Source organism: Thamnophis elegans, chromosome 14 (genome assembly GCF_009769535.1).
Source record: "Thamnophis elegans isolate rThaEle1 chromosome 14, rThaEle1.pri, whole genome shotgun sequence".
Classification (NCBI taxonomy): domain Eukaryota; kingdom Metazoa; phylum Chordata; class Lepidosauria; order Squamata; family Colubridae; genus Thamnophis; species Thamnophis elegans.
In genome coordinates, this window is record NC_045554.1 from 46000996 (window position 1) to 46026682 (window position 25687).

The 25687-nt window shown below is 44.1% G+C and overlaps 1 protein-coding gene across 1 annotated transcript in view; it reads left to right on the plus strand.

Annotated features, from left to right (window-relative positions):
* Positions 1-25687, plus strand: part of CDH13 (cadherin 13) — a 542002-nt gene that overhangs the window by 450807 nt on the left and 65508 nt on the right.

Below are 25687 nucleotides of genomic sequence, written 5' to 3' on the forward strand. Positions count from 1 at the left end.
TTTGAGCGCATGTGCTAAAATAATCCCTCCCCTGAAAATATTGCAACACAGCAGCGGCAGCCATGAGGTGGCCCCTCTTACCACCTCCTGCACCTCACAAATAATAAGATCTCCCTGAAAATAAGGCCAAGTGCTTATTTTGGGGGTCAAAAGAAAATAAGACTTTGTCTTATTTTGGGGGGAACACGATATTGTTGCAGAATTCCCACGGTTATGTGATCAAAATCCAGAATGCAGCCGCGCGAGCGATTGTGGGTGCACCTCGTTTCACCCACGTAACACCTATCCTCCGCGAGCTGCACTGGCTACCTGTCGATCTCCGGATACGGTTCAAGGTGCTACTCGCCACCTATAAAGCCCTCCACGGTAGTGGGTCTGGGTACTTGAGAGACCGCCTACTGCCGATCACCTCCACACGACCCATTAGATCTCATCGTTTAGGCCTCCTCCGAGTTCCATCCGCTGGCCAATGCCGACTGGCCACCACGCGGAGGAGAGCCTTCTCGGTGGTAGCCCCGACCCAATGGAACGATCTCCCCGTGGAGATTCGTACCCTCACCACCCTCCAGACCTTCCGCACAGCCCTCAGAATCTGGCTATCCCGTCAGGCCTGGGGCTAAAGATTGTAACCCGTCCGAATGGTATGAATGTTGCATTTTAATCATGTATTGTCTTATATGTAAAAGTTTGTCTTTTCCCCCCCTTGGATTGTGAGCCGCCCTGAGTCCCCCCAGGGAAAAGGGTGGCATACAAATAAACAATAAACAAACGAACAATAAACAAACAAACAAAATCCAGGCACTTGGCAACTGGCCTGTACTTATGACAGTTGCAGTGCCCCCTGATCACCATGTGTAGCTTTCTAGATGGCTTCCAACAAGCAAAGTTAAGAGGAGAAGCTGGATTCCCTCCACAATCATATGATTCACTAAGTGTTTCACTTAGCAACTGCGACACAAAGTTCGTAAAAAGGGGCAACACTTGCTTAAAAGCTGTCTTGCTTAGCAGTGGAAATTCCAGGCACAGCTGCAGTTATAAGTCGAGAATAATTGTAGTTGCAACCAGAATCTGCATTGTGGGGTGTTTTTTTAAAATGTTCTCGTGGCGAGGGGGGGGAGAAAAAATATTTTCTGAAAAATGCAGCCGTTCGAAGAAGAGACCACCGATTTCCTACTTTTGATAGATAGTTCCAAATTGCTCACGTCTCCTTACATGACAAATGAAAGTGTTAAGGTCCCGTCATTAATTTGTTTGCTTTCATCAGCGAGGCCCGGGTCATAATTCCGGAGGCAGAAATGGAGCATCTGGAATACACTTAAGAAGCATCTCTTTAACATCCCTGACAACATGCCTATTAGCGAAATTGACAGCTATTAATGCCAAACAGCCAGGGAAAAAAAAAGTTTACTGTGTTGAAACCAGAATTAGCAGTTTCCGCTCATCTCTGCAAATTAAATATGAATGTATTTTTCCTGTGTTCTGGGTGTGTGGAAGCGTCAAGAAAAAAAAAAGAGAGAAATGCCTGTTGAATGCTTCCTTGAAGAATATTAACGAGCTGGGTGAAGCCTCCCGATATTTTGAGCCAAGGTGGCGCAGTGGTTAAATGCAGCACTGCAGGCTACTGCTAGATCAGCAGGTCAGCGGTTCAAATCTCACCGGCTCAGGGTTGACTCAGCCTTCCATCCTTCCGAGGTGGGTAAAATGAGGACCCAGATTGTTGGGGGCAATATGCTGACTCTCTGTAAACCGCTTAGAGAGGCCTGAAAGGCCTATGAAGCGGTATATAAGTCTACTGCTATTGCTATTGCTATTTTATATTCGGGGTAAATTGATATCTATATGTATCAAGCTGCATCCTAGTAGGAAAGGATGGGCACCCAAGGTGATTTGAATTGAAAATGAGCAGGCAATTTTCAATCATCTTATTCTTTGAGAAGATAATAGAACAATGGGCGGCCTACTGAGTCAAATTATACCTAATTTTCCCTTCTGGGTTTTAATCCATCGTTTTGATTACTCGCCCCTTCCCCAAGCGTGGAAGTGTTCGTGAGTAATTTGAACCTCTGGGCAGCAAGACTTTTCTCCTGGGGTTTTATTATCTAAGGGAAAGGATTCAGAAGCTTTGTACAGGAGTTGTATCAGGAGCAAAGGGTGACAGAGATCAAAAACCAGATCTAAATGCAAAGGAGAATTAAACCTCCCCTTCTCCGATTAGCAGGCTGAGAGGCTGAGAAAATGGCTGGAGGAGAAGACGCCGTGCCTTGCAATCATGCAAATAGGTATGAAAAACGGCAGACATAATTGCTCCAAGATGGAAGTTTTTTAAACTTCAAGTAAACATTAGGAGGAACTTCCTAACTGTAGTGTAAGAAGAAGAAAAAATCCGTTCCAATTCCAAGCTGGGAGAAAGCAATAGCAATAGCAATAGCAGTAGACTTATATACCGCTTCATAGGCCTTTCAGGCCTCTCTAAGCGGTTTACAGAGAGTCAGCATATTGCCCCCAACAATCTGGGTCCTCATTTTACCCACCTCGGAAGGATGGAAGGCTGAGTCAACCCTGAGCCGGTGAGATTTGAACCGCTGACCTGCTGATCTAGCAGTAGCCTGCAGTGCTGCATTTAACCACTGCGCCACCTTGGCTCTGAAAGAAAGACACCGTAAATAATATGGAGGCTGGCTGGCTGCAAGGAAAGAAGGTTTATTTGGTTTCCAGAATCTTCAGTGACAGCAGAAAATGTTTCTGGAGTGGCTGGCCAAATGGCTGAGTGAGTGGATGGATCTTTATAAGGTTCTAGGGTTTTGGGATTGAGATGCTCCAGGGGGTTGTGCAAAGGGTGAGCCTTCTGCCTTTTGCAATTCTAATGGTGGTAGGAAAAATCCTATTATGTCCTTAAAGATCTATCCTGTCCTTAGAAATTTGGTGGGGGAATGTACATTCTTCATCCCATCCACTCCAGCCTTCTGAGAGAGCCGAGGTGGCGCAGTGGTTAGAGTGCAGCACTGCAGGCTACCTCAGCTGACTGTTAGCTGCAGTTCGGCTGTTCAAATCTCACCGGCTCGGGGTTGACTCAGCCTTCCATCCTTCCGAGGTGGGTAAAATGAGGACCCAGATTGTTGGGGGCGATATGCTGACTCTCTGTAAACCGCTTAGAGAGGGCTGAAAGCCCTATGAAGCGGTATATAAGTCTAACTGCTATTGCTATTGCTATTCTATGGTGTTTTGTTTCCGAATAGATTGGCCCCGTCTTTCTTAATAGTTACAAAATATTCATCTCTAAAGGTTTCTGCTTGAGGCTATTAAGGAAGACTGGTGCTGCTTTTTGCCTTTGTTAAGATTTTTCGCCCTTTCTCCTTTGGGGGAAATATAATATTCCCCAAAATATTTCATTCTCTGGGTAAATGGGGGCTTCCCAGAATAGAAAGTATAGAGTACTGGAATGGGAGACCTAAAAGCATTACCGGAGGCACGGAAGCAGAATTTAGGGATATTATAATTGTGGCAAGCAGGGAATTCAGCCAGATGGCCTTCTAAAATCCCCTTTGACTCCAATTTTACGAGCACATATTTGCAGATTTATTTTAATTTGCGATAAGTACCTCCCCTTCCAGTTTGAAATGCCAGAAATAAACAGGTAGTCATCAACTTATGAGCACAATCGAACCCCAAATTTTGGTTGCTAAGAGAGACAGTTGTTCAGGGAGCTTTGCCCCATTTTATGCTCTTTTTTGCCACCATTGTTAAGTGAATCGCTGTAGTAGTTCAGTTAGGAACATGGTTGTTGAGTGAATCTGACTTTGCTCATTGGAAAAGAGATCTTGTGAGGAGTGTGAGCTGACGTCGCAATGATACGACCCATGTTCCACACAGTAGAAAATGCATAGTAAACTAATAGTAAGTGTAGCAGGCCAAAGATCCAGAAGAAAAGATGGCTGCAGGCCAGACAGATTTTTCTGCAAAGAAGCAACATTTCTTAAAATAAAAAGGTGAAGGTTCCCCTCGCACATATGTGCTAGCCATTCCCAACTCTAGGGGGCGGTGCACATCTCAGTTTCAAAGCCAAAGAGCCAGTCCTGTCCGAACACATCTCCGTGGTCATGTGGCTGGCATGACTCAATGCCGAAGGTGCACAGAATGCTACTACCTTCCCACCAAAGGTGGTTTCTATTTTTCTACTTGCATTTTTTCGAACTGCTAGGTTGGCAGAAGCTGGGACAAGTAATGGGAGCTCACTCTGTTACACGGCACGGGGATTCAAACCACCGAACTGCTGAAATTTCTGATCGACAAGCTCAGCGTCTTAGCCACCGAGCCACCCTTTTTTCAAATATTGTTTTTACATCTTGCTATTTTTCTTAAAATAGCAAGCTATATAAATAACAAGAAAAATAAGTCTTAACAATAGGATTTAAAGAGGCATTCGTTGCCCTCCCTGCTTTACTTCGCCAGATGTGTTCTGTCTGCATATTAATTTGGTGCCTTTAGATAACTGCTCCCTGCATAGAACAGCCTCTTGCAAGACGACGGGAGATGGATGCGCTATTTATCCATTCTCTCTCTCCTTGTCCCATCATCAGACCTGGTTCCCCAATGAAACAGTCTTATCACCTCTTTTGCAATGCTTTTGTTCCCATCTCAGCCAAGGTCACCGAATTCTGTAGCCGTTGTCTCTGTAATCTCCGGATAAACATTTTAAGCAAGCTGCAGAAATGACACTGCCTCTGCCTTTGATGGAAAGCCCTTATTTCTGTGTTTTTAAAGGAAGTTTTGATAGATGAGGAAGGTCAGTCGGAGGGGTGGACAATCAGCAAAGATGCTCGAAAAGGCTCGGAGGTCATCTCTGCCCTCTCACCCCACCCAAGCGAAAACCTTTGAACGTGATTTTTTTGGTTTGGTTTTTTTTTCCTGAATTGAAATGTCACCAGGGAGAGAAATGCTCGGGGGCAAAGTATGCTGATTTTGTCCTTATTTAGCACAAACGCGTGGAGAAATATCTTGTCCTTCATTGTGTCCGCTTTTCTCCAGCTGCTGCTAGAAATCCTCAAATTTTTCTATTAAAGCCCACCTTGATCGATCACCTGGGAGGAGAGTTCAGTAAAACAGCCATGTATGTGAAATTTCACCCTCTCTCTTTACCATTAAGGAAATCCATTCATCACATTAAGAAATGCTTGAAAAGTTTCTCTTCCCGTGGAGGAATTTGTGAGTGCCATCTTCTCAAAACTCCTGCCCATCAATTGGACCAAGAATTGTGCCCATGCCGATTTAGTTGTTTTGGGGAGCTGTTTATTCTTCTACTATTTCTTTAGTTATTTATTAGCTTGTCAAACATGTACAGGATAGCAGGTATAAGTATGAACATATGACATGAACAAAGGAAATGAATACAAGTAAATGGGGACAGGAATGGTAGGCACGCTGGTGCGCTTATGCGCACCCAATTTACAGACCTCTAAGGAATGGGGTGAGGTCCACGGTAGACAGTTTGAGGTTGAAGCTGTGGGGGCTTTGAGGCTGTAACAACAGAGTCGGGTAGAGCATTCCAGGCGTTGACCTCTCTGTTGCTGAAGTCGTATTTTCTGCAATCGAGTTTGGAGCGGTTGGCCTTGAGTTTGTATCAATTGTTTGCCCGTATATTATTGCGGTTGAAGCTGAAGTAGCCGTTGACAGGTAGGACATTGTAGCAGACAATTTTGTGTACTATGCTTAGGTCAGATAATAGGCGGAGTAGCTCCAGGTTGCCCAAGCCCAAAATTTTGAGCCTGGTGGCGTAAGGGATTCTATTGTGAGCAGAGGAGTGGAATTCACTAATGCCATCTTCTCAAAACTGCTGTCCATCAATTGGATCAAGACTTGTGCCCATACCAATTTAGATGTTTTGGTGCTGCTGCTTATCCTTCTACCGTGACAAATCTTCTTCCATAACCAGCTTCCTGAAACATGAATTGACTCATTATCTATGTCTTTCTCAAATACTCGATTATCATCTTCTGGCTGGCTCTTGGTACTGCATAAGTATCTGAGATAGGCAGATTCTTGAGTTTGATGTCTTGTGGTCCTAACATAAGCTGAGATACCACCCTGTTTGCTCAGGAACTAAGTCAACTTCCTTAGCATGCCGAAGTTATTCTTCATTAACCTTCTCACTTCATTAGCCTTCTTACTGTAGAAACATCTATAAAGTAAAAAGTCTCAGATTCCAGTTGCTGACACAAGCACCTCTGGCTGAGAATATTGTAGATCAGGGCTCTCCAAACTTAGCAACTTTAAGGTTTGTGGACTTCAGCTCCCAGAATCCCTCAGCCAGCAGGCTGAGTTGAAGCCCACCCATCTTCTAGCATGGTGCCTAGGGAATTCCGGGAGTTGAAGTCCACAAGTCTTAAAGTTTGGAGACTCCTGGTGTAAATGTTTATAATTAGAGTGCATGAGATGTCACAAGGTGGACTTCTGGACCAGATGAAGAGGAAGCAGCTGTTGATTATTAGGGCTATCCTGTCAGAGCAAAAATCATGGAATAGAGGGTCAATCTTTTTCCCATCTGATCTAGAAAATTGCTGGTTAATTAGATGTGTAGCATGCAAAATCCTTAGCGATAGAAGTTCCTGCTTCAGTGGGTGGAAAAAGTGGTCTTTGTAAGCCAAGCAACTCATCTGGAATCTTTTCTCAATGTTGGCTTGTTTAGCTTTGCAGCCCAGATGCTTGTTTGCTTCAAGGGTAGCTGAATCCTGAGCTCTCCATGTTGACAGTCACTTAATATTTATTTGTTGCTGCGAATGCTTTCTCTGCAACTCTCAGCCCATCTGCTGCTTGGGCAGGAAATGGGAGACAGAGGCATAGTCATGGCAAGAAAAATAAAAATACACCCAGAGAATAATGGCTTATAGTAAGAGGGACCTAATTTGCTCTGTATGTAGTCATGCCTTTTGTAATTTCACCACATAATTCCATTTATGGTTACAGCCATCCTGTAGAGTAGGCCAAATTTATTATGCCCTTAGTGCAATATGCAACTGAGACCAACTCAGGAGCTACAACTCAAATGTTCTCCCCCTATTTCACAGCTCACAGAACCTGGATTCAATTATTGTTCCTAGGATTCCAATCGCGGGCGTAATTATTCTACTTATTGAAAAGAAGCTGGGTAGGGCTTCTGGAGAGGAGATCAAATCAAGGCTTTTTGAGATCACCAGGGCCACCCAGCCAGCTCTAAGCTGAGGTAGAACACAGTGGGAAGCTATTTTGCAAAGGCTAGCAGTGAATTAGGTGCTTCCAACCTGTTTATACTCTTCGTCTGCAAGAAGGATGAGAAGGGAGACTGTGAGATTTAATTGGGCTGCCTTTAAATTTGATGCCTCTGACCTTAACTTGGCTGAATGAAGGGTGACGTTTTTTTAGAATAGAATAGAATTCTTCATTGGCCAAGTGTGATTGGAGACACAAGGAATTTGTCTTTGGTGCCTACGGTCTCAGTGTACATAGCGGTAGCACTTAGACTTATATACCACTTCACAGTGCTTTTAAGCAGTTTACAGAGTCAGCCTATTGCCCCAGCAATCTGGGTCCTCGTTTTACTGACCTCGGAAGGATGGAAGGCTGAGTCAACCTTGAGCTGAACTGCTGAACGGCAGCTAGCAGTCAGCTGAAGTAACCTGCAGTGCTGCACTCTAACCACTGTGCCACCTCGGCTCAGACAAGAAAAGATACATTCGTCACGAATCATAAGGTACAACACTTAATGAGAGTCACAGGGTACAAATAAGCAATCAAATCATACTAGGAAACAATCAATATAAATCCTAAGGATACAAGCAACGAAGCTTTCATCATACAGTCATAAGTTGGAGGAGATGCATGATAGATGGTCTTGGATGCTCGGGGCTAGCACCAAATTGTCAGGTTCTGCACCATGTTGGCTGACCTGGCTGAGATCTGAGATTTTTGTGGAGCAATTAAACCCTCCCTTGGTCATTAGGAGACTCATTCGATTTCAGTTTTGCCCAAGGACTCACATACATGGACCACCTTCACATGTTATTCTCCTCCATCATGATATAAACAGGCTGATGATGATTGGGAAGCAAACCAAATAAACAAAGTCACCATGAATCAGAAAAACCAGAGTAGGATTAATTCCACAAAGAGAGATGTGCTCTCTCCAGCATTGCAGTCATGGGCTGCATTAACAGAGGAATAGAATCAAGAACACATGAAGTGCTAGTATCCCTTTGTAATGCTTTGATGAGGCCACACGTGGAGCACTGCATCCAGTTTTGATCACCACAATATAAAAAAGATGTAGAGGCTTTCAAAAGCCTGCAGAGAAGAGCAAGAAAGAGGATTAGGGGACTGGAGGCTAAAACATATGAAGAACGGTTGCAGGAACTGGGTATGTCCAGTTTAATAGAAAGAAGGACTAGGGGAGACATGGTAGCAGTCTTCCAATATCTCAGGGGTTGCCACAGAGAAAACAGGATCAACCTATTTTTCAAAACACCTGAGGGCAGGACAAGAAGCAACAGATGGAAACTAACCAAGGAGAGAATAAAACCTGGAATTAAGGAGAAACGTGCGAACAGTGAGGACAATTAACCAGGGGAACAGAAGTTGCCTTCAGAAATTCATCACTGGAGGCTTTTAAGAAGAGGCTGGACAGCCATGTATGTGAAATTTTATAGATCTCCTGCTTGAACAGGAGGCTGGACTAGAAGACCTTCCAGATCCCTTCCAGCTCTATTCTGATTCTAATTAGAAGACCTCCCTTCCGACTCCGATGATGTTTTAAACTTGTTCTGTCTCGTACACATTCGTATCCACAATTCTAAATGGAACTTGATGTATGTTTATGGACATAAATCCCAACATCTAGCATTTCTCCACTATTTGCCCCCAGCGTTATAAACTTTTTTTTCAGAGCTCTTCTGAAACGCGTACGAGTCGGTCATGCTATTGATGTTGCCCGCAGCTGACTTTTGAGTCCTTTTCATGCCTATTGTTCTCTCTTTCCATTACCTGGAACTGGACTGGCCAAAGATAAATAGGAACTATCCGCTCTGGCTTGAATCAGAAGTACCTTTGATCTTTTCTTTCCTTTCCTTATTGATGTCTGGGGGTCTCACCCTAAATTTGCTCCCTGGAATAAATAGATTGCTTTCTCTGCACTGAGCTTTTTCACATCAATACTTCCCTTTCTGTAGAGATGCCTCTTTCAGCACAACGTCATCTGCAGCCAGTGGCTTGTTTTGCAAACCCCCTTCTCCTGCTATCAAATTCCTCATCTTTGAAGCTCCAGATCCCACACCACCCCTCAGTCTCTTTAATAAGTGGAGGAATCCTTCCATGTTATTCCCAGAGTCTCAGTTGCTCTGCCGTGGCTCACAAATTGGTAAAGGAACAAAATCAAAGCACAAAATAGATGGGAAGGATGCCAAGGAGTTGATCGAATTCATATGCGTCTCTGGCCTTCAGTCACTCGTCAGTCGGCGTGCACATTAAAACAGCTGAATGCACTTCTCTCCACCAGCAAACAAATGCAAAACATTACTCAGCTCCCACTTGGGTCTTAGAATGAAAACTTTCAGACAACACATTGAGGCCCTTATTTTTTTTTAAAAAAAAATTAAATTAACATGATCCTATCTCAGCAGGATGATTAGACCAGGCACGACCGAGCAGAAATCCATTCAGCAAAGAAAGCAATTTATCAATTGCAAATTGATTTTAAGAAATCGCTTGATGGGGCACTGAAAGGATAAGGACAATTGTGGGACTTTCTCTCTCTCTCCCTGGTTGTTTCTACTCACATCAAGAAGGTAAAACTTATTTCTCTAAGAATTGAAAGAAACTCACCCAGTGCTATAAAACCAATCAACCTGAAGGTTCCTACACAGGAAACAAGCCATATCCCACAATGATTAGAACACAGTCTCAAGTCCACAGATTTAACATAGAATAGGAATAGGAATAACACTGGAATGGAATGGAATAGAATAGAATTTTTTATTGGCTAAGTGTGATTGGACACACAAGGAATTTGTCTTTGATGCAGATGTTCTCAGTGTACATTAAAAAATACATTCATCAACACTTAGTGATAGTCATAGGATACTAAATATGCAATCAAATCATACTAGGAAACTAAATAAAACAATGTAAATTGTGGATACAACCAACAAGGTTGTAGTCATAAGTGGGAGGAGATAGGTAATTGTTCTGCCCCCCCCCCTCCATCCGGTAATGAACGCAGACACAGGCATAGCTGTTTGCCACTTTTTATTCACAGCAATTATAATCCTGTTGGCTGAAAGCCCAGACACGACTCACTGGCAAGATGTTGGCAGCAACACAGACTCCAACAGACATGGGAACACAAGACAGACCAGACAAGGAGTTCTCCAGATTACTAAGAATGGTTGTGTCCTGCAAAAGGACTCCTCCCAAAGTCTCTTCTTATATACTTTCTTGGGAGGGGCCCAGCCACAACCACCTGGGCTTGATTATCTCTTATGAGTCTGTCTCCGTAACTGCTGCCTCCGTTTCTCCGCCCTCCGTTGCCTGGCGTCAGGGACAAACTCCCTTTGATCTTCCCCACTGCTTCATGCCTCAGGCACCTCCTGGTGGCCAACTAGCCTCTCTGGTCCCTGCTCTGAGTCTGAACTTTGCCCAGGGTCCTCCACATCTTCCATAGCAGACTCATAGGGGTCCTCGCTATCGGAGTCCATCGGCAGCTCCAACGGCTCCTGCTGGGCCACAACAGGTAATAGTGCAGAACAGAAAATAAAGATGGCAGCACCCAGGATACAAGTGGCATGGTCACGTGTCCGGCCGAATTACTAACTATTCAGTCGAACCAGTCCGAACCAGTAGGAACCCACCTCTGAACTGTACCTCATAGAACTGGAAGATGTCAATAAATTCAGATGAGAGTTGCGTTTTTCAGAAGTCTTGATTAAAATACCAGTGGATTGAAATATCAGTGGAATGATTTGCCTCCAGATGTTGTGGGTGCTTTGACACTGGATGTGTTTAAGAAAAGATTGGACAACCATTTGTTTGAATTAGAAGACCTCAATCAATCGATCAATCAATTGGAAGAGAGCTGGAAGGGATCTTGGAGGTCTTTTAGTCCAAACTCCTACTCAAGTAGGAGACCCTGTATCATTCCAGACAAGTGTATGTCCAGTCTGTTCTTAAAAACCTCCAGTGTTGAAGCACCCTCAACTTCTGGAGGCAACTTCTGTTCCACGGGTTAATTGGCCTCAGTGGCAGGAAATTTCTTCTTAATTCCAGGTTGCTTCGCTCCTTGATTAGTTTCCACCCGTTGTTTCTTGTCTTGCTGTCTGGTGCTTTTGAAAAAGAGACCTCCATGTTTTTCTTCCAATTCTTTTATTCTGTTATACTGAAAATGAACCCATCAAGCGATGAGGGAAAGGACCTAGGAAGCGATAAAACAAAATTCTGCAACCAACAGTCATATTTACGAGCTTACTTCAACCCTAGAAGATCCTTAGGTTGTCACACTGCCGTTGTTCCCTTGAGAATCTGTAGAGAATTTGGAGGGAGGGAAAAAAAACACAGGAATCATAGAATGGAAATTTCAGTTTTTCTTTCCGTTTTAGAAAGGGAAGTTGAACGAAGAAGCAAATCTCCCAGGGCTGGAAATCTTGACAGTCATTTTAAGTCTGTCTCACATCCTGGGAGTGCTCCTGCACAACATTTGTGGTGGGGAGATATGGCTAGAGCCCAGCAGGAGAGACTTCAACATAATGGAAGATAAAATACAGCAACCTTCGTCAAGGCATCAGATCTTGCCCCCAAATAGTTCTGAATGAAGATGTATGAGTCAGAATCTTAATGCTGGTTTTTCCCAAAGGTGAGGTGGTTTTTTTATTTTTTTAAAAAAATCATTTTAAGCCTATTTTGAATCTGACATTTTCCCATTTCTGCGTTACACGGCTTTGGCAAAGCACACGAAGCGCTTCTGGCAGGTTGATCTACCATAAATAAAATATATTTTGCTTCAAAGAGACGGCCCTCTCCAACTAGTCTTCTCCAACCCCGTGAAAAGATAACAAATCTCATATATCGATCCGGTGTTATCATCTACGTTAGTGGTTTTTTTCCCCACTACGTTAGTGTTTTTGGCTGCTTTAAGAGCTGCGAACTTCAATTCCCAGCAGGCTGGCTGGGGAATTCTGGGAGTTGAAGTCCACACTTCTTAAAGCAGTCAAGGGTGAAACACACTGATCTCTTTCTCCTGAAAACATCCTTGTTTCTCTCTCCCCCCCCCCCCCGGTTTTCCACACATAATCACATACACATATTTGTGGTGGTGCCATGGTGGTGCAGTGGGTTAGAGTGCAGTACTGCAGGCTACTTCTGCTGACAGCCAGTAGTTCAGCAGTTCAAGTCCCACCGGCTCAAGGTTGACTCAGCCTTCCATCCTTCCGAGGTGGGTAAAATGAGGACCCGGATTGTTGTGGGCTATAGGATGACACTGTAAACTGCTAAGAGAGGGCTGTGAAGCACTGTGAAACAATATGTAAATCTAAGTACTATTGCTAGTCCGTCCGTCCTTCCTTCCTTCCTTCCTTCCTTCCTTCCTTCCTTCCTTCCTTCCTTCCTTCCTTCCTTCCTTCCTTCCGTTGTGGCACAGTAGTTAGAATGCACTAGTTCAGCAGTTCAATCCTGACCAGCTCAAGGTTGACTCAGCCTTCCATCCTTCTGAGGTCGGTAAAATGAGGAGCCAGATTGTTGGGGGTAAGAGGCTGACTCTGTAAACCGCTTAGAGAGGGCTGTAAAAACCCTGTGAAGCAGTATATAAGTCTAAGTGCTATTGCTATGAATTGCCCTGTGCTTTTTTGGAAGTTGGTATCAAAGTCATTGGGCATCACTTGGCAAAGACGGATGCCAAGATGGTCGTATCTTCTACTCTTTATGAAACAATCACGGGAGGTTTTACAGCATTGCATTTTGCTCAGCGGGTTTGAAAAGAAAGATTTCAATCAGGCCAGGGTGATTAATTTAAAGGGAATGAAGTGCTACGTCTTTCTTTTATGTTCTCGGAGTGATTGATGGGAGAGACTATATTCATATAGGTTTGCTTCCCCTTAAAAGGCAAAAAATTAAATTGGGATACGAACACAAATTTCATCTTATCAGTTTTGGGGGGGAAGGCGTACTTTGACAAGGGTAAGGGAAGGCTTTGCAGCTATTCATTTATTTTAATAAAGCCAACCCACAGGATACGTGTAATCCCTTTTAGAGCTCGCAGCCAATTGTGTTTTTAGCTAATACAATTCTATTATAGCCTGATTATAGCCTAAAACACTACCTCAAAAAAAGTGTAGAATCAATCAATTTTGCTCCCTGACATCAACTATTAAGGAGAGACAGGTGTGAGCAAGAGTGAGATTAGAAGATAGATTGACAAGTTCTGCCAAATTAGTCTTGGACAGGTTTAAATATGTCCCCACATTTCTCAGCCATGGCTCAGATTTGTTCCATGGAGTCACACGGTTCAGGGACGGTGCTGCTATTGTCAATAGAAATGTGTGCAGAAAAATCTTGATGTTTTTTTTGTTTGACAGCAAATGTGTAGCTAGAAAAACTTCTACACTGGCCATAAGAATGAGGAGGTTTTTTTTTTTCTAGCTACACCTCTCCTGTCAAACCAGGTTTTCTTTATATGGAAGTAGAAAGTACCAATAAAGAAGAATATTTGTAACTCAGAGTTGAAATGGGGGCCCCTTGGTGCTCTTCTCTGGATGAGAAGCAAAACAATGAGAAACTCCATAGACTCTTTATTGGTAGATAATAATGTTTGTCTGTGCGTTGCCGAGGTGGCGCAGTGGTTAGGGTGCAGTACTGCAGGCCACTTCAGCTGACTGCTAACTGCAGTTCGGCAGTTCAAATCTCACCGGCTCAAGGTTGACTCAGCCTTCCATCCTTCCGAGGTGGGTAAAATGAGGACCCAGACTGTGGGGGCGATATGCTGACATTGTAAACCGCTTAGAGAGGGCTGAAAGCCCTATGAAGCGGTATATAAGTCTAACTGCTATTGCTATTGCTATTGCTATTGCAGTTCGGCAGTTCAAATCTCACCGGCTCAAGGTTGACTCAGCCTTCCATCCTTCCGAGTTGGGTAAAATGAGGACCCAGACTGTGGGGGCGATATGCTGACATTGTAAACCGCTTAGAGAGGGCTGAAAGCCCTATGAAGCGGTATATAAGTCTAACTGCTATTGCTATTGCTATTGCTATTGCAGTTCGGCAGTTCAAATCTCACCGGCTCAAGGTTGACTCAGCCTTCCATCCTTCCGAGTTGGGTAAAATGAGGACCCAGACTGTGGGGGCGATATGCTGACATTGTAAACCGCTTAGAGAGGGCTGAAAGCCCTATGAAGCGGTATATAAGTCTAACTGCTATTGCTATTGCTATTGCTATTGCAGTTCGGCAGTTCAAATCTCACCGGCTCAAGGTTGACTCAGCCTTCCATCCTTCCGAGTTGGGTAAAATGAGGACCCAGACTGTGGGGGCGATATGCTGACATTGTAAACCGCTTAGAGAGGGCTGAAAGCCCTATGAAGCGGTATATAAGTCTAACTGCTATTGCTATTGCTATTGCTATTGCAGTTCGGCAGTTCAAATCTCACCGGCTCAAGGTTGACTCAGCCTTCCATCCTTCCGAGGTGGGTAAAATGAGGACCCAGACTGTGGGGGCGATATGCTGACATTGTAAACCGCTTAGAGAGAGCTGAAAGCCCTATGAAGCGGTATATAAGTCGAACTGCTATTGCTATTGCTATTGTGTGTGTGTGCATGAGAGAGAGAGAAAGAGATCCATGGGAGAGAAAAGTTCTTGGATGAGAAGCGAAAAGTCTTCAAAGAAAAATCAGAAAGTCCAGTTGCCTCTTGAAAAAGCACCTTTGAGACAACCATGACCTGGATGATGGAGAATCTCCATAGATGTTTCCGTTCTAGCTTTTTGATTGTCCCTTTAGAATGATATGTAGGTGTTGCTTACCTCCATATGCTTGTTGATGGCTGATTTCTTGCAGACGTTTCATTACCCAACTATGTAATATCATCAGTGCTAGAAGAGAGTGGAATTTGGGGAGGGGGAGGAGAGGGCTGTGGATTTCTTGGTGCTTTTTAACAGATTAACAGAGTTGGAAGGCACCTAGTAAGTCATCTAGTCCACAAGCGGGAAGACCCTACACCATTTCTGACGGATGGCAGTCCAGTCTCTTCTTGAAAGCCTCCAGTGATGAATCTTCCACAACTTCTAAAGGCAAACTATTCCGTTGCTTGATTGTTCTCACTGTCAGGAAAACCAGAATTCTGATTTTCATTAAAGAAAATCTGGGTTTGCTCTTTTAAGTTTTTGTCATAACTATCAAATCAACTTCGATGCCCACAAAAGCTTCCCTCCCATTTGATGCTGCTTGACAAACATTTCCAACCATACTTCCATCCCTGGGGAGATTGGGGGGGGGGAGACAGGTGTGCAGAATACAGCTGGCTGAATTAATTTCTGCTGACTACGGTGTAGCCTTTGAATGTGAATGTGGAGATAATTGCAAATTACCGCTGTTGTTGGAAGCTTAAATCCACCCCTTTCCCCCCCCTCCCCCAATCCCTGTTGTTCTCAGGTGCTTCGTGGGGAGGAGAAACTCAATCATGCAACAGCCTGTTAGGAAAATGGGGATTAAACCATTTCATAGCATCCGGTTTTAACTCAGGAAAAGCTACATAAAGAGGGTCATTGAGGACAAGGCAGTTGTTCACTCTGGAGACAGGATGACAAAAGACCTTTGGGTCATGTGGCTGATTTAAAAATAAATAGAAATACAATAGCAGAGTCAGAAGGGACCTTGGAGGTCTTCTAGTCCAACCCCCTGCCTAGGCAGGAAACCCTATACCGTTTCAGACAAATGGCTATCCAACATCTTAAAAACTTCCAGTGTTGGGGCATTTACAACTTCTGGAGGCAACTTCTGTTCCACTGATTAATTGTTCTCACTGTCAGGAAATTTCTCCTCAGTTCTAAGCTGCTTCTCTTCTTGATTAGTTTCCACCCATTGCTTCTTGTTCTACCCTCAGGTGCTTTGGAAAATAGCTTGACTCCCTCTTCTTTGTGGCAACCCCTGAGATATTGGAAGGCTGATATCATGTCTCCCCTGGTCCTTCTTTTCATTAAACTAGACATACCCAGTTCCTGCAACCGTTCTTGATATGTTTTAGACTCCAGTCCCCTAATCATCTTTGTTGCTCTTTTCTGCACTCTTTCTAGAGTCTCCACATCTTTTCTACATCGTGGCGACCAAAACTGGATGCAGTATTCCAAGTGTAGCCTTATCAAGGCCTTATAAAATAGTACTAACACTTCATGTGATCTTGATTCTATCCCTCTGTTGATGCAGCCTAGAACTGTGTTGGCTTTTTTTGGCAGCTGCTGCCCACGGCTGGCTCCTATTTAAATGGTTGTCCACTAGGACTCCAAGATCCCTCTCACACTTGCTACTATTGAGCCAGGTACCACCTATACTGTACCTGTGCATTTCGTTTTTCTTGCCTAAATGTAGAACCTGACTCTTTTCACCACTGAATTTCATTTTATTAGATAGTACTATTTCTTTTGGTCTGGTCTGAAGAGTATAATAGTAGGTGGAAAAGACCTTGTGAGAATGGTGTAGGGTCTCCTGCTTGCTCAAGGGGTTGGACTAGAAGATCTCCAAGGTCCCTTCCAGCTCTATTATTCTGTTATAGCTGAAGCATCAAAGTGTGACTTAATGATTATGCAGCTCCGGTAGCTTTTGAAATCCAAACTCAATTGAGTTTCTTAGCACTTGCCCTGCTTTCTCCACCAGGAAGCTTCGAACTGCTGTTTTTCATAATAAACTCAAGCCAAACTGCCTGTTATGATTACTTTTTAATGAAACCTATTCCCCATAGACGTCTGACTGATATCAATATTTCCATCTTCCCAGTGTCAAAGCACACCGTTGATGTTTGTTTTTTTGTCAGCCTAGATATTTTAAGTTTCCATCCTTCTGCCATTCAATATCTTTTTCGATTACATTTTATTGGTTTCATTGTGTCTTATGCTTATATATCCAATTTTTTTTTGGGAGGGGGGTAGCTTGGTTGACGTCTTGGGCATCTTTTGCTGAATATTGTTCAAATTAATATTCGGTAGGGTTAGGGTTTTTCCGCCAATTTGTGGCATTCCACAAATTCTGCTAATGTAGCTTCGCAATAAAGTAAGAATGAGTTGAAGCTGAGATCAATGTAGAGATATTCTAGACCAGTGTTTCTCAACCTTGTCAACTTGAAGATGTCTGGACTTCAACTCCCAGAATTCCCCAGCCAGCATTCGCTGGCTGGGGAATTCTGGGAGTTGAAGTCCAGACATCTTCAAGTTGACAAGGTTGAGAAACACTGGTCTAGACTGTGATTGTCAAAAAGTTATACCATGTATGGTCTCTGGGAAGTCGGGGGGGAGGGAAGGGAGGTGGGGATCTAGGGGGAGGGGGGGAGGGAGGGGGAAAACATAATATGTGTTAAACTTTAAGGTTCATGATTGCACTTGTATACTGTGGCTTTTTAATGTTAGTGTTAAAACAGAACAAACCGAATATATTGGAAGGTAATAGAAGTATACCGAAGGGAGGAGCTGAGTGAAAGAAGAAGGAGGGTGGAGAGGGGGAGAGAGAGGAGGAGGAGAAGGAAGGGAGGGAATGGATTAAGAGAGGGAGTGATAGGGTTAGGGTTAGATAGAGGGGGAGGGGAAGTAGACGTAGAGGGGTATGTGAGAAGGAAGAATGAAAGTTGGAGGGGGTTGAAAGAGGGTGTATGGTGGGTTAATATTGGGTTTGTATTGTAGGGGACACTTTCTATATAAGTGACGGTTGTGTTTATTACTCAATGTTATATGCCCTGGTTATGCACAGTAAACATGTGATTGTATAGAATGAAACGGAAATAAAAATATTATGCAAAAAAAAATAATAAAAAATAAAGTAAGAATGAGTTTATCTGATCTACCTGCTAAGCCTATCATCAATCTTGTAAGTGCGAAAATAAAATTCTTCCGCTGTCACCTTAATAACCTGGTTGGTCTTAGAAAAGGTTCCTTCTCAGCCTCTTTGCCCTGCCCATTATTCAGCTGTGGGCTATGTTGTCTCTTATCCCAGTGGTCATCAACTGGTGGTCGGTGGAGCACTGGTGGTCCGTGAGAAAATCTTGGTGGTCCGCAGAAAAATTATTTGCATTTTTTTTATACTGCACTAAATCAGGGGTCCTCAAACGACGGCCCCTGGGATGGATAAGTGCAATGAACGCTTGTGTTGGTGCAGAGAGTCTCCCCCTTTGGGGTCTTTTTGTGTGGGTTAGAAGGGGGCAGAAATTCCGACTTGGGGTCTGCTTCAGCCTCCTGGTGGGGGGCTTTGGGTGAAGGCTGGAGGGAAGCACCGCTGGTGGCGAAGAGCCGGAGGGCCTCGTTCCAGTAGGGCTGCATCATGGCCTGGAACTGGCTGACCATCTCAGCCCTCTGAGCCTCCAAGTGCCAGTATCTGGCCTTGCACTCCCGCAGGTCTTCCCTCTGTTTGGAAAGCCCATGCTCGTAGTTCACAGTGAGGTGCTTCTACTGAGCCTCCTTCTCGGTCAGATCCAATTTGAACTGAGCTGTTTTGCCAACCCTTTCTCATGGTGGCTGCTTATCTCCAGCAACTGATCCCTGTTGGGGCTCTAAGGAGCCCGGGTGGGCAGGCAAAGAGTGACTGGGAAGGGAGGGATGAATAGAGACCAGCGAGGTGCCCCTCGACGTGAGTGACATCGAGTTGGCCATGCCCACCCAGTCACATGCCCACCTAGCCACGCCCCCCCAGCCAGTCATTAGGCAGATCATATTAGTGGCCTGTGGGATTTAAAATTATGAATTTTACTGTAAATGTGTTTTATTTTCCATTTCATTTCGTACAGTCACATATATACTGTGCATAACCGGGGCCATATAATATTAAACAATGAACACAGCCATCCCTCTTGTCAACAATACCCCCCAAAATACAAACCCAATGTACCACTTCAACCCTCCATACACCCTTTCTTTCACCCCCCTCCAACTTTCCTTCTTCCCTCCAACATTCCCCTCTACCCTACTTCCTCTCCCCCTCTATCACTCCTCTCTCCCAATATGAATTTTATATTCATAAAATTATAAATTTTAAAGGTCCAAGGTCCAAAAGATTGGTGATCCCTTTCTTATCTGACCATTCCCTAGGAGTTTCTTCTGGACAATTTCTTCTTAAACGCCTCCAATGATGGAACTCCCACAATTTCTGAAGGCAGGTCCTTCCCCTGGTTTACTGTTCTCGCTGTCGGGAATGTTCTCCTTAGTTCTAGGTTGCGTCTCTCCTTGATTAGCTTTCACCCATTTCTTCTTGTCCTGCCTTCAGGTGCTTTGGAGAACAGCTTCACTCCCCACTTCTTTGTGGCAGCCCCTCAAATTTTGGAACCTATATAAGAATATGGATGGGGAGAAATTATCTAGAGTTGCAAAGGTTGAAAGGTTTCTAGCTCTCTTGTCCCCCCACAAAAGATCACTTTGAACGTCCGACCTGTGATCTCCATGTCATCATCTGAGTTTGTATGAGTAAGTGAAATTGGGGTCATCCAGGAAGACATATTTGGCTTTATTCTTTATCCGTCCATAGGACATCAGAGTTCTGGGCTTTTATTTTGTAGACCAGTAGATGCCTTGGTTTTAAAAAGTCACTAATACTCTTTTCAAACAGAACAGAAACTGTCGGGAGAGTGGGAATGAGAAATTGGGAGGCCATTTTGAACATGGAATGCTCTTACTTAAGTTTCCCTTTCATCTTCAATTCGCTGCGTGTCAGATAGACAGGACCAAAGGCCACTGGAGAAAGAAGTGGTGGGTAGAGGCTTTGATTCTGCAAAATAAAAACTCTGTTCAACCATTTGAGCAGGGGGGGGGGGAGGCAAGCATTGTTTGTGTGTCAGTGTGTGTGTGTGTGTGTGTGTGTGTGTGTGTGTGTGTCGGTGTTGGTGTCGGTGTCATCCTCTACATTCTGTGCATCCTATGCATTGCCAAAAAGGCTATTAAGAGTTGTTAACCTTATTTTACAAAGTTTCTTCTCCAGTAACACTGTATTGCTAACTAGAGCATACAAAACCTTTGCTAGACCAATTCTCGAATACAGCTCGTCTGCCTAGAATCCACACTGTACATCAGACATTAATACGATTGAGCGAGTCCAGAGGTATTTCACAAGAAAAGTCCTCCACTCCTCTGCTCCCAATAGAATCCCTTTCGCCACCAGGCTCAAAATTTTGGGCTTGGACAACCTGGAACTACGCCGTCTACAGTTAGACCTAAGTGTAGTACACAAAATTGTCTGCTACAATGTCCTACCTGTCAACGACTACTTCAGCTTCAACCACAATAATACACGGGCAAACAATAGGTACAAACTCAAGGTAAACTGCTCCAAACTCGATTGCAGAAAATACGACTTCAGCAACAGAGTGGTCAATGCCTGGAATGCTCTACCTGACTCTCTTGTTACATCCTCAAACCCCTGTAACTTTAACCTTAAACTATCTAGCGTGGACCTCACCCCACTCCTAAGAGGTCTGTAACGGGGCGTGCATAAGCGCCCCAGCATACCTGCTGTCCCTGTCCTATTGTCCCCATTTATTCGTACCCATTTCCTGTGTTCGTGTCTATTGTATCTTGTGGGTTGTGAGGGAATAGACACGCAGGAGCCATGGTGCAAGACAGATCTTTATTATGACACAGGTGACAAGCGATTCAAAACGTCCCTGCAACTGTCAGGGTATTTATACTCGAGCCCAAAGCAACTGTCAAATGACCAGCCAATCAGAGAGCTGGTAACAGGGAACATTTGCATATATAACACTCCTTCCCCCCAGTTATTTGCATACTCAACACTCCTCTAACATTTGCATATATAACAGTGTCCATGTTTATAATTATACCTGTTATCTCGTGCATGTTTGACAAACTATATGCATAAATAAATCCGGTTGCTGAAATGAGCTCTTTCTAAGATCTCGCGAGCCAAGATCACATTGCCATGAAAAAGGCTTTGCTTGATTGTATTATTTTATTTCTGCCTCCCAGCGCTGACTCCTGTTTCCTTCTTCCCCAACACCTCCCGACCAAGTCCTTGAGCTCTTGAGTGAAAGCATTGCAGTAATTAAGTAGATTACTCCCTCTGAATAGTAAATGAGAAATTAAGCAAAAAGTGTTCAACCGCCAGCGCTCCAGAATTCCAAGCAGATTTGGTGACGTTATCCGAATCCGTTTCTTGAACTGCATCGCTAGCTAAATTGATTGAATTAAACATGCTTCGTGATGCTGGCTAACCTTTGACCCATCCGGTTACTTGGAATAATCAAGAGGCTAATTATCCCTAGGACAAACAGTACTTTGAAGACTTGGGGACACGACTGGGTTCAGAGAACCTACACGGGTATTAATCAAGATGTCAGGAAAAGGCCGAAGTACCAGAGGACCATTACAATGCAGTTACACAAGTTAGATGATCCATAAATCCCCAGACTGTCTGGAAGCAGGTATCCCACTCACCCATTGCGCAGGTAGAAAAGAGAAGTCAGTTTAAAGCAGAACCAGAGGAATGAAAGCATGAGATCCACCTTTAGATGCATTTGGTGATGTAGGCAGTGATAAGATTCAATTTTTTTTTACTACCAGTTCTCTGGGCGTGGCTTGGTGGGTGCGGCTGGGTGGGCATGCAAGTGGGTGGGCATGGCCAACTCAATGTCACTCCCACCCATCCCTAGATGGGTGACTGACGGGTTTCCCTGACTTAATTCTGTCAGTTTCTGCTGTTTATTGACTTGATTCAGTGTGTATCGGCTGCATTCTAGGTTCGACTGCTAAGTGGAGCTACTAACTGAAGGGGGGAGAAAGGGAGGGAGGGAAAGAGGGAGAGAGAGACCCCCCCTCTTGCACTTTATTTTTAACCAGTTCTCCAAACTGCGTAAGGAATTAACTAACGATTTGGGAGAACCGGCTGAATCCCAGCTATGGATGTAGGGGAAGGAATGGCAAAACCTGGGATAGAATTAAAAGAGGGATCAGCATGGAATCCCTATGCAGTCACAAGCAGACTATGAGTCCAACTGCCTTTGAATTCCATTGACCCTTATCTAACCCCCAGCATGTGCTGACTGTTAGTTGGGGAGATTCTTGTGCATGACTTAACACTAAATCAATTTAATTGGACCTTCATGGGCGGACCTGGTCTTTCGTACCTGAGAGGTGGGTATCATTTGTGTCATCTGAAGCCAAGGTCCAGTTTCTTTACAGCATAAACATACATTCCATGAGTTCTTCCTAAGAAGTTTCGGCTTCTTCTCTTTTAATCATCTTTTCCTTATTCTCTTTCCCTTGTTGTTTTTTGAAGTGCTTCAAAGAAAGACTTTCACATCCCTTTCCTTCCCTTTGGCAACGGACACACTGCTTGGGTGATTAAACCCGTCCCCAGAAACTTTACGAAACTGCTGCAATTGTTGCATCCCTAACTTGATCCCTAAATAAGAGCCGGAGTGGCGCAGTGGTTAGAGTGCAGTACTGCAGGCTAGTTCTGCTGCCTGCTGGCTGCCTGCAGTTTGGCAGTTCGAATCCCACCAGGCTCAAGGTTGACTCAGCCTTCCATCCTTCTGAAGTGGGTAAAATGAGGATCCAGATTGTTGGGGGCAAGAGGCTGACTCTGTAAAAACACTTAGAGAAGGCTGTAAAGCATTGTGAAGTGGTATATAAGTCAATGTACTGTTGCTATTGAAATAATCTCTTAAAAATTTACAACTCATGCACGTGGAAGATTGCAAATGTCCTAGGAATTTTCTGCTCTCAGTCAACTACTATCAAGGTCACCAAGATCATTTCATTGATTATAATTCCTCTCATCTGAATTTCCCTTGGTTTGATGGGGTTGACGTTCTCCAAATGTTCTGCTTTTTTTTTTAACTGAACAAAAATGTTTACGTTTTGAAATAGGTAACGTTAAAAGTCACCCTTTCCCAACCAGGAAAAGATAAGAGAAGTTGAAGATGATGGATGTGGATGATAAAAACATCAGTGGAGAAAGGGGATGAACGGAACAGCCTTGATGACCTACTTAAAAACACTCCCTTCTGACTACCAAGCTGTTGATATGAGAGGAGGGGGATTCTGAAGAGGCTTGGTTGTATTTCTAATTCATCAGAGAGCACTAACCAAAGGAAATAATTTTTCTCACTTGAAACATGAGAGAGGGAGAGAGGGAGGGAGGGAGGAGAGGGGGAGAGAGAGAGAAAGAGGAGGAAAGAGAGGGAGAGAGAGGAGAGAGTGGGAAGGAGAGAGGGGAGAGAGGAGAAGAAAAGTAGGAGAGGGAGAGAGGGAAGAGAGAAGGAGGAGAGGAATGGTAGGAGAGAGAGGGAAGAGAAAGAAAAAGAGGAGAGAGAGGAGAGAGGAAAGGTAGGGGAGAGAGTGGGAAAGAGAGAGAGGAGAGGAAAGGTAGAGAGAGGGGAGAGAGAGAAAGGAGAGAAAGGAAAGAGAGAGAAAGAGGGAGATAGTGGGGCAAGAGGAAAGATAGGAGAGAGAGGGGGGGAGAGAGATGTCCAATCTCATATATTTACCAGTTGAAATTTGTTGAGATTACAGTGCAAAGTTTTATTGTTGATGAAAAATCCATAAAACAAACCATCTCCTTTAACCCGAACTTGATCCCTGTTGATGAGGTGGACATGGATATGTTAGAAAAAAACAAGACCCATCCCCTGCTATAATCCAATTTGTGGCAATGTGTTCGGTGGCTGCATTGTGCACTTCATGGAAAGCACCTAGATCCCAGCCTCACTGATGACAAATTTACTGGAACAAATCAAATTGAAAATTGAAATTACTTTCCGGGTGGGTTGAAAGAGAAATTGCTTCACCTACCTAGGCATTTCCATGGCAGGAGGACTGGTTGGCTCCCTTCTTCTTGCATTTATTTCACTGGGATTCTCCAGTCTCGTTCTGATGAAAACTCAGGGCAACAGAGGCAGTTCATTAGATTCCCTATGAAGGACTTGAGCCCCGAATTGCTATTGTCTTCAAAAGTTGAAGTAAGGCGAAGTAATTGTTGTCGATGATGTGTAGGCTGAGCACTTTCTCCCCGTGCAAAATACGTTCGATCAAAGAACTCTCAAAAAATGGGTACAACTGTGAACAATTATTCTTCAGTTGTATCCAGGGGTGGGTTTCAACCGGTTCGCGGCGGTCCCCGCAAACCGGTTGGTCGGCGAACCCGGAAGTAAGTAACTTCCAGGAACGGCGAAGGGCCCACCCGCCCGCCCGCGCTCCTTACCGGTCTTGGAAGCCTTCTGCGCTTCCACGCAGGCGCATGGCACATACAGCGCCTGCGCGATTCTCCACGAGCAGTTGGAGCATCGCGCAGGCGCTAAGACGCATGTGTGAACTGCGCGCGTGCACGAGGATGCCGCCAGCCCCGTTCCAATCGAACCGGTTGGAACAGGATTAGCAACCCACCCCTGGTTGTATCCATCTCAGTTGTATCAATCAAAAGAAGGATTAGGGGTGACATGATAACAGTGTTCCAATATCTAAGGGCTGCCACAACAAAAAGAAGGTCAACCTATCCCCCAAAGCACCTGAAGGCAAGACAAGAAGCAATTGATGGAAACTAATCAAGGAGAGAAGCAATGGGACAGTGAGGGGAGTTAATTAGTGGAACAATTTGTTTCCAGGAGTTGTGGATGCTCCATCTCTGGACTTTTTTTAAGAAGAGATCGGAGCAATTATTTGTCTGAGATGCTATAGGGCCTCTTGTTTGAGCAGGCAGTTGGACTAGAAGACCTCTAAATTCCCTTCCAACTCTGGTATTCTTTTATTTTGTTAATAATCTTAATTCCAGACTCCCCACCCTTCCTCCTCTCCCAAAAAACCCTGTGTTTTCTGCAGATGACTCAGTGGAGTCACTAGACTAGATGTAAATGAAAGAGGACTCTTGCATGAAAAAGGAAGCAACAAGCATCAGATATTGTCTAGTTTGATGAAAAGAAGGACTGGGGGAGACATGATAGCATCTTCCAATATCTCAGGGACTGCCACAAAGAAGAGGGAGTCAAGCTATTCTCCAAAGCACCTGAGGATAGAACAAGAAGCAATAGGTGGAAACCAATCAAGGAGAGAAGCAACTTAGAACTAAGGAGAAACTTCTTGACAGTTAGAACAATTAATCAGTGGAACAACTTGCCTCCAGAAGTTGTGAATGCTATAACACTGGAAGTTTTTAGGAAGAGATTGGCCAACCATTTATCTGAAGTGGTGTAGGGTTTCCTGCCTAAGCAAGGGGTTGGACTGGAAGACCTCCTAGATCCCTTCATATTATTCTGTTCTGTTCTGTTCCATTCTACTCTACTCCATTCCATTCAGATTTGGATAAGACCGATCAACTGTAAGACACCAGGCTTACACAGCATCCTTCTGTTCCCAGGAGGCTAACTGATTGTCTCCCCAAGCAATTAATTTGTCTCATTTTATTTATTGTTTAGTTTACATAATTTATAATCTGCCCTCATCAAGAGACCGAGCCATCATACATCGGTCTTAGAGCCCGTGTCCTTTTT